Source organism: Carettochelys insculpta, chromosome 8, assembly GCF_033958435.1.
Source record: "Carettochelys insculpta isolate YL-2023 chromosome 8, ASM3395843v1, whole genome shotgun sequence".
NCBI classification, from domain to species: Eukaryota; Metazoa; Chordata; order Testudines; family Carettochelyidae; genus Carettochelys; species Carettochelys insculpta.
Window position 1 is genome coordinate 2,700,150 of NC_134144.1, and position 13,898 is coordinate 2,714,047.

At 49.1% G+C, this 13,898-nt stretch overlaps 1 long non-coding RNA gene across 1 annotated transcript in view; it reads left to right on the forward strand.

Annotated features, from left to right (window-relative positions):
- Positions 1-7,504: 7,504 nt before the first annotated feature.
- LOC142017193 (uncharacterized) overlaps positions 7,505-13,898 on the forward strand; it is a 32,023-nt gene continuing 25,629 nt past the window's right edge. The window contains exon 1 of the long non-coding RNA XR_012646479.1: positions 7,505-7,679. This is a non-coding gene — a long non-coding RNA (uncharacterized LOC142017193). The remainder of the gene's footprint in view (positions 7,680-13,898) is intronic.

Below are 13,898 nucleotides of genomic sequence, written 5' to 3' on the forward strand. Positions count from 1 at the left end.
TCTCTGATAGATTGGGACAGGATCAGGTTTCCACTGAACATTGACAGGAAGCTTAGTGACCGAGAAATCACTGCACCATGTAGCAACCTGGACAGAATTTTGATTTTTGTATCCTTTTGACAGATAATATAGATTTCTGGTTTTAAGTCTTTCAGATTTAATTAATATACATTTTCATTGATGTGGGTGATTAGTGGGGTTAACCTTTTATTTTAAGGTTTTTATTAATTGAAATGTTCATAGTTGCAGGAGGGTCAGTCAGTGTGTTTGTGTGTGGGGTGGGGGGGTCAGAAAACAATTATTTCATTACAGTAGGTGTTGAGATTAAAAAAGGGAACGCTTCATAACCATTAGACAAACGGTTAGCATTGTATCTCCGAATTATCGCCTGAAATCAAACATGAGGAAGTTCTCACGCCACATTTTGACTACTTCGTCAGTCCATAAATATCAATAATTACCTACAGAATAATTTTCCATTGGTTTGTGCATGTACGTGGTGTCGTCGATGCTTATCAACATTTACTGATAAAAATCTAACCCTTCCAAACCTTCAGAGATCAATCAGCCTGTTGTTTAGATGGGCAGATGCTGGAGAGACCTTCGCCACTGACCAAGCTCACTTGAAGCAGGTGATTTACTGAGTTCCGCTACACGGTATATCCAGCTTGCTATGTGGCTGGTCCCTGACAACATTTCTGCTGTGACTGATGAAAGGTCCTGAGAATGAGGCTTGTCACCATTGGGCACCATCAGTCTGAAAAATGCAATCTGCTCTCTCTGGAAGAGAACGACACAGCCTCTGTCTATTGATGAGTGGGAGTGATGGCACAGGGTACCATGGAAGATGTGAGAGACAGAGAGTTGGCCAGATACCGTCCTGGAAGCCACGATGCTGAGTGTAGTGCCGCCACATGGAGAGAGGTCCAGAGGAGATGTGGCCAGTCCCAGCCCTTCCTTTGCACTTGGTAGCTGGGCTGGGCCAGCCCCACATGGGATCGGAAAGGCGGGGCCACCTTTAGGACTTTTGGTGCCCTATGCAGTCTGAGCACCTGCACCCTCCGTTCCCTGCAGGGGGCAGCCATGCCATGGGGCTGGAGGGAGTGGGGCTGTGCTCTGGGCTGTGGGGGCAGAACCTGCGGGGGGTGAAGAAAGAAGGGCAGGGGGCCTTGTGGGAATCAGGCAGACTGAGCAGCACTGCCAGCTGGAGCTGTGGGCCAGCAGGTGAGGGTGGAGGATTAGGGTAGGGAGACCAGAGGCCAGAGGACTGGGTCCAACAGGGCTGGGAGTCAGAGCAGAGGATGCGGGGAGCAGGCGACTGGGGCTGGTGCTGCTCACAGCCATGGGTGGCCCTAGCCATATGCGGCAGGGCCAACAGCTGTTCTGGCCCTGGGGCAAGGTGGGAGGGGAGCCTGGCTCCATGCCTTGGAAGGGGCATGGCCAAGGGTGGAAGGGGTGGGGCCTAGAGGTGTCAGCCCTCAGCACCTTCCACACCGCTATGCTGCCCCCTGGCCCCCTACCAGCAAGATGCCAAAGTAGCAGTGGTGGCAGCCGGGGCTCTGCGCCCCTTTGAAATGCTGGGCCCGGGGTATCTGCCCCCTTCGTCCCCCCTGCCTCTCCCCACTGTGGGCCTGGAAATATGCAGCGTAGGGCACTGCTAAATTTGGAGCTCCAACATTTACTGGCTCCCTATTCAGCTATATAGGCCGCGTATGCCTAAGGCTGGCCAGTGCTGAGGAGAGGGCACGTTTTGCCAGAGGGAGATGAAATACTTTCCTGCTGCTCTCCAGAGGGAGCTGAGATTCTCTGCAGATCAACGCTGCCAAAAGTTCCTCCCTGGGGCTGCACGCCTCCGCGCAGCCTCTCCTTTGAGCTGTGCCCCCAGGGCACAATTTAGCTGTGTTGTGTGGCAGAGGAGTTTACCTTCAATGCAAAGTGAGGAACATTGAGAACCTTACACTGTGGGTATTTGGCTTCCTGCTCATCAAATTCAAAATCTCGGCTATGTTTGCACGTGCACAGTGGGTTGTTTTACACCACAGCAGGGTCTTAGACCTGCACAGAGGAAAGCTGTGCACGGACATTTTTAGCATGCATATTAAGTCAACACATGAAATTGCCAGTGCTGCAGCAAAGAACTAGGACGGTCTTTTAAATCATGTGCTCTTGCTTGGGTTTTTGGCCCTAGAGCGAGCCTATTTACAGCTGATGGGAAACTTCATAGGAAACAACGTTTTGTTGGAATGGGCCCATTTAGCAAAATTCAAATATCATGGTGAGGGCTTGACTGGGCTGGCATTGGATGGGACTCAGGAGAGTTTCCATCTGAAATCTGCTTGGTTTCCTTCCAGTTCACCTGCATGGCTCCCTCACAGCCTGCCTGGAGAGCCCCTGTTAGTGGTTTCAAGGTGGGCATGTGATGGACTGATGAATTCTCTAGGAATGACAGAAAATCTGGACGGACAGCAGCACATGCCAGGTTTTTCCTGTGGAGGGGTTGTTCATGTGGATGAAAAGAAAACAGACAGAAGTGGAGGTACTGTAGGTATTACCAAGGCTAGAGGACCCCCAAAGTACCTTTGCCCAACATAGCAACCATGACCCTGGGTTTAATCCCAAAACAGGAGAGCCTGGCAGTGCATTTCCTTGCCCCCTCCTCACTAGCTAATTTTTTCTTAACAAGAGGCCCCAGTTGCACTGAGGGCCAAATGCCATAGGCCCCACCCATTTTGCCATTGGCCCCGCCCCTTCTGGGGTGTGGAGCGGGGCCCCCTTCCATCTTGCTCTGGGGTCTAGGGTGCTCCCAGAAGTGCTGTCTTACAAGGAGTTCTGTGTAGGAAGGTCTCTTTTCAATCAGCTGTAACCTGGCACAAGGCCACATACTGCTGTCTCCTGACTTTACAATCACTCCCGCCACCTAAATGGGCCAAAATCAGAAAGAAGCCCACCATGGTGTAATTGATGCTGTCTTCCTCTTGCTTCAGTACCCCTGACATTAGTTACACCAGCTTTGACTCCCGCTAGACTCACCAGCTGCCTTGACGGCTCTGGTGAAGCTGTGGTGGGTGCAGCAGCTGAGGAAGGAGGAAAAGATAGCATAATAGCACCTACGGGTTTGTCTCCATGAACTTAGACCCAGCATTGGGCAAGTTTGGCAGCTGGAATAAATTAGAGCCCTAAAGCTTTTCTAACTAATGCTCAGTTGCCATGGCTCTCTGCCACACGAGGGTCTCCTTCTGCTGGGGGAACTCCCAGGTAACTAACTTGGATGCCCTCGCCTGTATTTAAGCTGGCCTAATGAACATCTCAAGCCTAGTCCATTGAATGGAGAGAGCCAGAGAACATCTGCATGTACTGGCAAAATACTGGACTCCTCATCGGCAGACAGATATTATTCCTGGTTCTAGAGAGATGACCAACCATGGGCTGAAAACAGCTAGCCAAGTTATTCCCAGATAAGAGCTGTTATTTCAAAAGAACTTTGCCGAAGTCTATATTACACGCACACACTATTTCGAAATAAATTCAACAGAGAAGATGGGTTATTTTGAAATCTGTGAATCTCATTGGAGGAGGAATAGGGCCTGTTTCGAAGCAGCTATTTCGAAATTGGTGCTGTTAAAACGTGGGATTGTGCTTATTTCAAAATAGCAATTTATTTGCTCCTTTTCAGAGCCCCGCTTACAGCTGACCACTCCCGCCTCACACCTCGTATCTGGAGCAAAGTGCTAGATCTTGTCCTGCAGCCAGAGGACTGAAGTACGAGTTGACTGCCCCTAAAGATGTTTCTCTCTCCCTCGAACATCTGTCCTCCACATGCTCCAATAACGGGAGGCAATACCCCTCAGTAAACTTCATCAGCTGGACATTAAAGACGGGCCCAGTAACGCCATATTACAGGTTGAACATGTCTGAACCACAGGAGGTCAATATTGCGTAGCAGCATTTCCAACACTCCCACTGCTTACTGGGCTCTTAGATAACAGGTAGGGGTCTGTTACAGCTAATACAGCCCAGAACACTGAGAGGCAGGAGTGGTGGCTTTTACAAACTTTATGGGACCACTGGAAATTTGGCCACACCCATGATCGGTGGCCATCTGGCTACCTAAAATCATACCAACCATGGATGCTGCTGGATGACAGAGTTCCGAATTAGAGCAGTTCAACCTGTACTAATACGGATGTCAGTTGTTGTACTACTCATGGAGGTAGCTGAGCAGTTTTCATGTCACCACAGCCTTGTCTACTAGCATGGCTTTGAACCAGGGCTGCAACATCACTGGCTGTCGCTAACAGGCAGATACTAATTTTGCAGGCTTAGACATCACATCTTCCCCTCTGCATAAAATATGGGACAAATTAGGCATGTATCCCAGCTGCGGATACAAGACCCAGCCAGGAGACAATGTGCCCAGGGGATTGGGCTACCAAACCAGACAGATCAGCCTGGATCCTGGCCAGACAGGCAGAAAGACATTTCCTGCCCCTACCTATCACCTCACTGGACATGGCAGCCAAGTAGAGCTGCTACCTGTGCTGCAAGGGGCTGCCAGGTTCCAGCCGTGTACTGGGACCCATCCATAAAAGGATAGTGTCTCAGAGCTTCCAATGTCCATGTTGTTTAGTAAGCAGCCCATGAAGTTTTGCTGGAGAACGCTGCTGCGGAACACAGCCCTTTCCCTTCCCTGCTTCTGTCTCCCCCAGCCCCACTCCCATTTTGCATAGCTCGTTGGCAGGTGGCTGTTCTGCTGAAAGGACTGAAGATGTGCAGAAAGGGAGCATGTCAACCTTTGTCATCTCTGCTCTCCTGGAGGGTGGCTCCCATACAGTTTTGCCTACATGCTGTTGTGTGGAGCGTGGGGAAAGATATGAGCTAGGACCAACAGACAGCTGCAACAATTACGTGAACTCATTGAGGCTATTAACCCCATCGCTGTGTCTTTCCATCAGTGCACAGCTCAGACAATCCCTTGTAAGTGTCTAGCCTCATGAGCTTGCCTCTTCTCCAGTGGGGTTTATTCAGGGCAACGTTTCTTGGTATTATGTGCAGTATCTGGCTAAAATAACTCTGCCGCCAGCACAATGGGCTATACAAACACAAAACCAAAAATCAGTTGCCTCTTCAAGAAATAATGGCAGGCGTTCAGGACGTGAGCCAATGCCGACCCCTTTAGCATCCGAGCGAGCTGCGTGCCGTGGCTTTTTGGGAACTCGTGACGGATCCAATGCCAACCCCTTTAGCATCCGAGAGAGCTGCGTGCCGTGGCTTTTTGGGAACTCGTGACGGATCCAATGCCGACCCCTTTAGCATCCGAGAGAGCTGCGTGCCATGGCTTTTTGGGAACTCGTGACAGATCCAATGCCGACCCCTTTAGCATCCGAGCGAGCTGCGTGCCGTGGCTTTTTGTGAACTCGTGACGGATCCAATGCCGACCCCTTTAGCATCCGAGAGAGCTGCGTGCCGTGGCTTTTTGTGAACTCGTGACGGATCCAATGCCGACCCCTTTAGCATCCGAGCGAGCTGCGTGCCGTGGCTTTTTGTGAACTCGTGACGGATCCAATGCCGACCCCTTTAGCATCCGAGAGAGCTGCGTGCCATGGCTTTTTGGGAACTCGTGACGGATCCAATGCCGACCCCTTTAGCATCCGAGAGAGCTGCGTGCCGTGGCTTTTTGGGAACTCGTGACGGATCCAATGCCGACCCCTTTAGCATCCGAGAGAGCTGCGTGCCGTGGCTTTTTGGGAACTCGTGACAGATCCAATGCCGACCCCTTTAGCATCCGAGCGAGCTGCGTGCCGTGGCTTTTTGTGAACTCGTGACGGATCCAATGCCGACCCCTTTAGCATCCGAGAGAGCTGCGTGCCATGGCTTTTTGTGAACTCGTGACGGATCCAATGCCGACCCCTTTAGCATCCGAGCGAGCTGCGTGCCGTGGCTTTTTGTGAACTCGTGACGGATCCAATGCCGACCCCTTTAGCATCCGAGAGATCTGCGTGCCGTGGCTTTTTGGGAACTCGTGACGGATCCAATGCCGACCCTTTAGCATCCGAGAGAGCTGCGTGCCGTGGCTTTTTGGGAACTCGTGACGGATCCAATGCCGACCCCTTTAGCATCCGAGCGAGCTGCGTGCCGTGGCTTTTTGGGAACTCGTGACGGATGGCTTTTAGCTTTTAAGAAATGGTTTCCCCTCTTCATTGATGTGCTGTCTCTCTTCCCTGCCAAAGCCGGCACATTCCGTGCCAAAACACAAACCCACTGGAATAGGAAAGCAGAGATCATCGGGGAGGGGCGAGAGAACAAACAGACAGGAGACAGAAACAGACCAGGCTTCCTGGAACTAATAGCTTCAACCCTGTTTTATTTGCTTCACTGCAGTGCAGGCAGAAGAGATTTTACCAGGGCCAATGTGAGTCCAATGAAAACCCTTCCTTTCTGGCTTTCTCAGAGCTGTTTTGGGCTGTCTGGAAATATGGCACATTCTCAGGCTGCTCTGGGGCATCTGGCATAGGCCACTGTTGGAAGACAGGATACTAAGATTGATGGACCTTTGGTCTGACCCAGCCTGGCCATTCTTATGTTCTTATGTTATAGAGATCAGTGGATGCCTTGTTCTTCACAGTCACTTAACCTAGGGGTGAGCAAACATTTTACATTGTGCTCTACTTTTCATCCCTGCGATTAGCTGGAGCCCCCCGCAGCCTGTGGGAGGACCATAGGAAGTGGAGGAGAGGCTTGGGAAGGGGGTGCTGGGAGGCTCCTGGGGGTGCCCTGAAGGGCGTGGACCTCAGGAGGGTACCTTATCAAGCCAGGAACTTGCTGGCTGCTCTGCTGCTTGCCTCAGGGCATCTGCACTTTCTGATTGGCCCAGCAGTGGTGGGGGGTGTTCCCCTGGTGACAAACCGTGGGAGAAAGGAGAGGGCTGGTTATGCAGCAGAAGCCGCAGGAGTGGACAGTCACACTGTACCCTGCTTACTGTACCCCCTCAGGGGGTGCACCCCCACTTTGCACACCCCTGGATTAACCCACCTAAACAACAGGAGGAAATTGTTCATCCTCCTTACACTGTAGGAAGGAAAACAGGCATAACCCTGCTGCCTTTGTTTGATGGCCATCTCGAGAACAAAAATGCACCCTGAGCTAACCAGTGTGATATGCAATAAAGGAAGAGAACACTAGAGAGTCTACTCATTGCAGGGACTTCATGGGCTATTTATCAATCTTGCGAGGTGTTCTGAAGAACAGTTTGGGGCTTGACAGAGTTTACGCAGGATGTAATAGGAAGCTGAGAAAACAACCCTACCGGGGGGTGGGGTGAGGTTGGAATCTACAGAGTTAAAAGCATGACCTCTACCCCAACAGATAACGAACCACACTTCCCTGCTGGCTGCTGTAGGCAACTCGTTAATCTCTCTGATGAGCTCACCACTAAAAAAGGACCAAGCTCCGCCCTCTCCAAGTGTAGGTTACGGGGGCACAAAGCAGAACGACTGGGCCTGGATTTTTACAGCTATTCTGTATTACATCTTTTCATTCATAATTTACACCAGCTACCCGCCTCCCGCCCCTGTTCGGCCTGCCCTTGCCAGGAGAGCATTGGATGAAGTTCAAGAGAAATAAGATCAAAGCTGCATGTGGCAACGATTCTTTATGTAGCAGTCAAGGCGAGGGAATCACAGGTAAGAGAGTCAACTGCTATTGCCGAGTGTTAACAAGAGCGAAATGGTTTTAAGACCATTTGTAGTGCTTCTCCGTCAGGACGCTCAGCTAATACCATGGAGAACTCTAACTTGTTTTGAGGCCATACAGCAGGGGCGCGTGTATTATGGCCCACAGCCTGCATCTGGGCCACCAGGCCTCTGTATGCACTCCTCAAGCGCCCGTGGGTCAGACGGGATGGGGCCCTGCCCCGCTGGTGTGTCTCAGCCTCTGATTCACCATCTTCCAGCACACAGAGCCACACTGCACAGGTGCAACTTCACAGTGCTGTTTTAGGGATTGGAACCACACCCGTGCCGCAGTGCACCCCGTCCCCTCCCGGTGTCCTACAGCTTCACCCTCAAGAGCCTTGTAACTGACCCAGGTCCACACCCATCCCAGCTAGGGCACTTCTGTCCATGGCGGTAACTGCACCGCCCCCTTGGTTGTGCTGCTGGCAGGACCCCAGGAGTCCTTGGTACCATCTTTGTAGATCCTCCCCCACCATGTCACACTCCGTGAATTCCACTTCTCCTCACCCCAGTAACATCCCTTACAGAGCCCCTCTCCCACACTGCACCCACCGAGTTCTCTACCTCTCTTGGACGGCCATACAGTTTCCAAACCCAGGTGCAGCCTTCGGGCCAAAAACTTGGCCACCCCTGCCATAAAGTCATTAAAGGTGGGGGAAAGGGTATTTGGGAAAAATGCCTCTCCCACACTGGACTGTTAATTGGCTGCATTACAGACATTTATATCTTCTTTGGAAGCATCAGAGTCTGGCCACCGCAAGAGTCATGGAGCTGTGTAAGATCAGGAAACCCCGTTTTGTCAGCTAGGGATCAATTTGCCAGCGGCTGCACTAGACAGTTCTGAATCATGGCTCAGTAGAAAGCCTTAAGTGAAGAAAGACCCATATGTCTTCAGAAAAGTCTCCATAAATCCCCCGGGGCATGGAGCAGCTCTGGTAGTCTAGACTTGCCGGGAGGGTACACATCTTGCTCTTCTCTTGTGGAATACACCAGAGGTTCAAACTATGTAAAGCTGGGTTTTTAAGTTACAAGGTAATACCCAAGGGAGGTCTACAAGGTCTACAAACTCCTCTGGCCATCACGGGCTACCTTGGTAAATGAACATAGTTCTAGTACCTATGTATAAAATGTGAGCCAGGTCCCCAGCTGGTGTTACCTGCTGAAGTCAGTGGAATTCAGTGCATAATGATAAGTGCATTCACCAGTGCTCAACTAGTACCAAATTTGGAACCTACCCCATCAAGATTACGCTACAGACAAAAACTGAGAGTCTGTCCTCAGCTGGTGTACATCTGTTGTAGATTCAAGGAAATCAACAGCATTCTGCTGCCTTATATTAGCTGTAGATCTCACTACATTTGGCTGAAATTGGTTTACTTACTGTCGTTTCAGTTAATTTCCAGCGTGAGCATAAACGGGACTAGAGGTAATGTTATTGTTCTTTCCTGAGCACATGGCCACTGGGAGTGGGGAGCTGATGCAGCTCTGGGAGCTACTTTGCATCGGTGATGCTTGCAAAATTAAAGTACCTTTCAGGGAACAAGTGAGCACTGCAGTGCTCATGCTGGCCTCTGTTCCTGCATCCCTCTCGATATCACAGAGCTGCACAAACCACCTACGAGCCTAAGATTAAGCAGGTCAGTGACTGTCCTCCCATAACGTGTTCTACCCACGGGACAATGATGCCTGCTAAGGGACCAGATATTACCTTACTAGGGACAAACCCACAGATCCGTCTCACTTTGTCATTACTTGGGTTTTCTTCAGACAATTTTTTTTCTTGAGTATGGGCTTGATTTTCAACTCAGCCCTGCAACTCCTACTGACAAGCACCTCGCACCTCGCAATGTCTCCAGCGTACCTGGGAAGGAGCAGAAAGAGGAGGCTCACTTTTTAAAAAGAAAGGTCTCTGGGGAATTGGCAGCGCGTATGGATTTTAGAATCCCATGAGATCATGTGCGTTACATTATGTGTCCAAGGGGAATATTTCTCATTACCCGTCCTCTCAATTTAATTAAGCTGCATTCAGTAATGAACCTTGAAGTTTCAATTAAAAACATCATTGCTAATCAGGACAGGATTCAAAAGAGTCAGGGGGATTCAGCAGCTTTGTTGTGGCAAGAAGTTGGGGTCTGAAATAATATTTCTACACACCACTGGTCAATCTCCTTACTGGGATATTTACACCCCTCCAACTCCGCACAATTCTTTTTTGCTTTGGCAGTCCTGTGTGAGTTGTGTCTCAGAAGAGAGAGGCCTGAATTAGTTTCAGATTTCTGGTTTCTATAGTAAAGCATAGGCTTTGGAAATAAAGCTCCTGAAAGATGAGATGTCACTGAAAAATACCAACACAAACAGCTTGACAGGTTCACTTTTGGGACAGAGTTCTGTAGAGGAAGTGGTTCGTTTGTCTGTGTATTTTCTGAGGATAAAAATCTTGTAATAGGAGATCTGTGTGTTTTCAAGTCATTAAACAGACTGCCTTGTCATTACCATGCTATTCTGCATGGCAGTAAATAAAAGAAGCCCCAGAACAGAATTGCTGCATTGGTAATGTATAACCTGTTTTCTCATTTTCACTCCAAAGCCTGATAAAGTGGGTCTTACCCACAAAAGCTCATTACCTAATAAATCTGACAAAGCAGGTCTTTGCCCACAAAAGCTTATGCTCCAAAATATCTGTTAGTCTATAAGGTCCCACGGGACGCTTGTTGTTTTTGAAGATACAGACTAACTCGGCTGCCCCTCTGACACCTAATAAATAAAACTGTTAGTCTTTAAGGTGCTACAGGACTGTTTGGGTTTTTTGCATTAGCACAGTTTGCATAACCTGACCTGCTCAAGGCTTTCACACCCCCTGTCCAACTAATAGCTTTCAGATTTACTTGCTACCTCTTCTTCAAATTCTGTATGTCAATTTCATTTCAGTTTAGGAAATCCCAAGTTTGCTGCCACAGAAACATCACTGGGCTTTCAAATACAGCAAGACTTGTTAACAGAGCCAGACCACAGCCGTGATTCACAGCTGGCTTATCCACAGAGCCAAGGCAGCTGTACAGCGGTATTCACCACAATGAGAATTACATATTCCACAAATTCTTGCATGGAGCAGCAAAAAAAAAAAAAAAAAAGGACATTTACATTTCATTTCCCACTGCTCTGAGGAACTGGTGGGATCCTCCATCAGAAAACTCTTCTCCTCTGTGCCATGATCATTGGAAATGAGACTGAGCAGCGTAGGTTGAGAAGAATAGATGAACAATTTCAAACATGCTGGGGATCTTCAAAATCTGGCCCTCGGTGCTCTCTCAGTGCCAATGATAAGCTCTCACTCCATTACAACATATATCCAGTTATCCAAACATTACATGGTTGTAACAACTTATGGTTACGCTACACATCCAGAGACTACCATTTCCAACCACTCATTCACCAGCTCTGAATTTCTGGGTTTTTGTTCCATCACAGAACTAAAGCAGTGGTTGCACTACATCTGGCAGATGAGCCATTGTGGCCGAGAGATGCCCATTAGTCAAGCAGGTCCATCAGACGTGACTGTAGGTCATGGGAACACAGGTTAAATTCAGCGAGTGACCCACAAAGCCAAGAACCAAAGATAGAGTTCTCTGGGAGAGAGTGAGACAGGTTCATTGCACACAACAAAGCAAAAAATGGATCAATACAGTCATACATTTAAAAGCTAAGAGGTGTCATGTGGTTCAATGGGAGGGACTCTGGTGTGGGAATCAGACGAAGCAGATTCTGCTGCCAGCTCTGCTATATGAACTAGGCAAATCACATCCCCTCTCTGTGCCGTTGTGCCCCTGCCCACCCTTTGGGCTGGCTTGCTGCCGACTCTTCCAGGCAGGCATTGTTCCTTATTCCATAGGTACAGCATTTGTTCCAATGGGGCCTTGATCCTGACTCTCCTTTATGGCCGTGAGACTTTGGTGACCTACAGAAAACTTCTGACTAGCTCGGAATGCCAGCACCTGCACTTGCTTCAAAAGCTCCTCAATGCAAAAGGAGAGGTCCGTGTCGTCCTGGAGGCCAATACGTTCAGTGTTGAGGCCTTGATTTATCCAGCTGCAGCTGCGGTGACGTGAGCACTGTGGGAACATGCCTGCTGCGTGCCTAACAAAAAAACTGCCGTATGCCCAACTCACCAAAGGAGAAAGGAAATGGGGAGGCCAAAAGAAACACTTCAAAGACTTCAAGTGGGCCATCCTTAGGATTTATGGTGCCTTAAGCAACTGCTCATCATGTGCCTTCCCCCATGTGAATTGTTCCTGTCCCCAGCCTGGCACCCCCCATGGTATCCCCATTGGTCCCCTTCCCGTGGTATGTGACGTGGAGCCAGGGTAGCACAAGCTTCAAGACAAACATCAAGAGACACGACATTGGTATCACATTCTGGGAGACAATAGCCCAGGACAGGGATAATTAGTGAAGACTTGTCAGGGAAGAAAAGGCCACTTTTGAGAAACGTCACCTTGCCCTGGTGGCAGTAAAACGCCAGAAAGGAAAGGCCAGACAATGGCCATGCAGCAAACCTGCCTTCCAGCAGTACTGAGTTTGCAGCTAAAGGATCGGGCTCCTCACTCACCAAAGGACCCATAAAAATAAGAGCCGTGGAAGAAATCCTCCTGGATTCCAAGGAATTGACAATGACAATAATAATGGGGCCAGGAGCTTAGCTGCAGTCTTTGAGCACTGCTACGGGTACAAACAAATGGCCACTGAGCAGCAACAGTCTCTGACAAGCTGAAAAACTGTGTCATGAAAGAACAGGACTCCCTTTGGTTTGTCACTTCAAAGGGATGTGAAACAGACTTCGATGGGGCTACCTACTGCACCAATCTGAAATGGGTCCCACAAGGTAGATGTGCTCCTCATGCCTTTTTAAAAGATTCTGTACCTGTTGGTGTCACCTGCAGGCAGGGGTGTGTATGGTGTGAATAGGGCACAAAGGGGTGACTGTCCTGGACCTAGCCATTTAAAAGGGCCACCATGGACCCCTTCAATTCCTGATGGAGCACTGGTTAATGTGGGCCAGGCATGACAGAAGGGCTGGCTGAGGGATGGCAGCCCCTAGCCTAACCCATCTACCTAAGGCCTGGCCCCTTCTGGGGGCCCAAAGCCACCTTCCCCCTTGCTCCCGGCAATTCTGTCAGCAGCCTTGCTCAAAATCTCAACATCACATGTCTGCAAGACTCTAGTTTTAGAGGGAGAAAGGACTTGTTTTTCCCTCTATCTCGTATTGCTGGTTTTCCCACAGTAACTTGTTTTCCACCTGCCCAATGAGACATGACAACCCATGGTCTGCCGCTGCCGGGTGAAAACTAACACTTCAGCAGAAGTCTGAGCCAGGCCTTCCTTAAAAACAACAACTCTGGTCGGTCCTGTTCTCAGCCGAGAGACAAAAAAGAGCAAAAGAGAAACCAGTTCTACTTGTACCACTAATGGCCAGATTAGAGGGCTCCATTCTTTGATGAAGAAAAGCTCAAACCAGGGAGGAAGCATCAAAATGAAAGCTCAAAATCCTAAAAAGAAGAGACATGCTTTACTGGATGTTTTAAATCTTTCAACAGAGCCCAAACACCAGCATGCAGGGGCCATATGAGTACCCAGGTAGCAGTTAGAGAAGATGAGCTAGCATTATTACCACCACCAGTGTTTGCTGCACACACCTTTCATCCCACCAGATACTAAAACAATATCCACAGTAAAAGCTGCTGTAAGTGATCCTCAATAAAGACCAGTTCCCCATTTAACTAAATGCCAAACAGAATTGTATTGCAAATGACAGAGAAATGTCCCTGGGGCAAGATCAGGTTACACTCACTTGACATCATAAGATTTTGGTGGTAATTTTCAGATCGGGAGGATGGGCTCGTGGCTATACCTTGCACACATGTAAGTCATTTTCCTCCATGTAAAAGGTCATTTTGTCAATAATGGATTCTAACATTTTTGGGCTCCCTTGAAGGAACCACCCAAATGACTTTGATGCAGCAGAGTGGGCAGCTGGCTGCTAATTGCAGGCTTTTCTAAAATACCAGATGGATTGAATTATATAATTCATCTGGTACCTTCATGATTCTGCTACTGTTTATATAGATCTCCTTCCCTTTACAGGCTGAGATCTGCCTTCCACTTCAGTCAATG